Here is a 723-nt window from a genome sequence, read left to right as displayed (position 1 = left end):
GTGTGTGTGTGCCAAGCCGTATCCACGGTTACCCATCCTGTTTTTATACATGTACATTTTTTTTAAGGCTGAGTTTCTGTCATCGACTGCTGGGCGCCGGGAGACGGACCTCCTCGCAACAGCCCTGCCAAATAAAAGACCTCATTGGTTAACACACTGTCCTCTGTGATTTCATTGGCTGAGGCTGTGTGGGTGGAAGGAACATGAGGGAACGTGACTGGTGGGGTGAAGAACTCTGAATATTGAATCGCAGTATCACATGGTTAACACTCTCCGGTGATCATTTCACTTCCTGATGTTATAAAATACTTTTTTTTTTACAGTTGTTCCCGTGTAGCTCAGTTGGTAGAGCATGGCCCTTGCAATGCCAGGGTTGTGGGTTCAATTCCCACTGGGGACTAATATGAAACTGTATGAACTCACTACTGTAAGACTGTCTGGATAAGAGTGTGTCTGTTAAATAACTAACAAGACAAGTATCATTGATGTTAACCTGTTACATCCCATAATAAGCACCAAGCTCTATTGACATAACGGTGCTGGTTTCTCAGAAAAAAACTGTAGAGGGTTTTTACATTTTGTGGCTGTCGCCTTCAAAGTCCCGTTGGGTGTGTAAGTGTATGTAAGGGCATTCTGCCCTGTGTTTATACCAGAGACCACAGGAGACTGCTTTGGTCAGAGGTTCGTTTGTTTAATAGGGATTGCAAGCCGGAGTTTACACTT

At 44.3% G+C, this 723-nt stretch overlaps 1 non-coding gene across 1 annotated transcript; it reads left to right on the top strand.

Annotated features, from left to right (window-relative positions):
* Positions 1-325: 325 nt before the first annotated feature.
* trnaa-ugc lies at positions 326-400 on the top strand. Its single transcript has one exon. It is a non-coding gene; the product is annotated as a tRNA-Ala (tRNA).
* Positions 401-723: the final 323 nt, after the last annotated feature.

Source organism: Oncorhynchus mykiss, chromosome 32, assembly GCF_013265735.2.
Source record: "Oncorhynchus mykiss isolate Arlee chromosome 32, USDA_OmykA_1.1, whole genome shotgun sequence".
NCBI lineage: Eukaryota > Metazoa > Chordata > Actinopteri > Salmoniformes > Salmonidae > Oncorhynchus > Oncorhynchus mykiss.
This window is presented reverse-complemented; position numbering and strand designations above follow the sequence as displayed.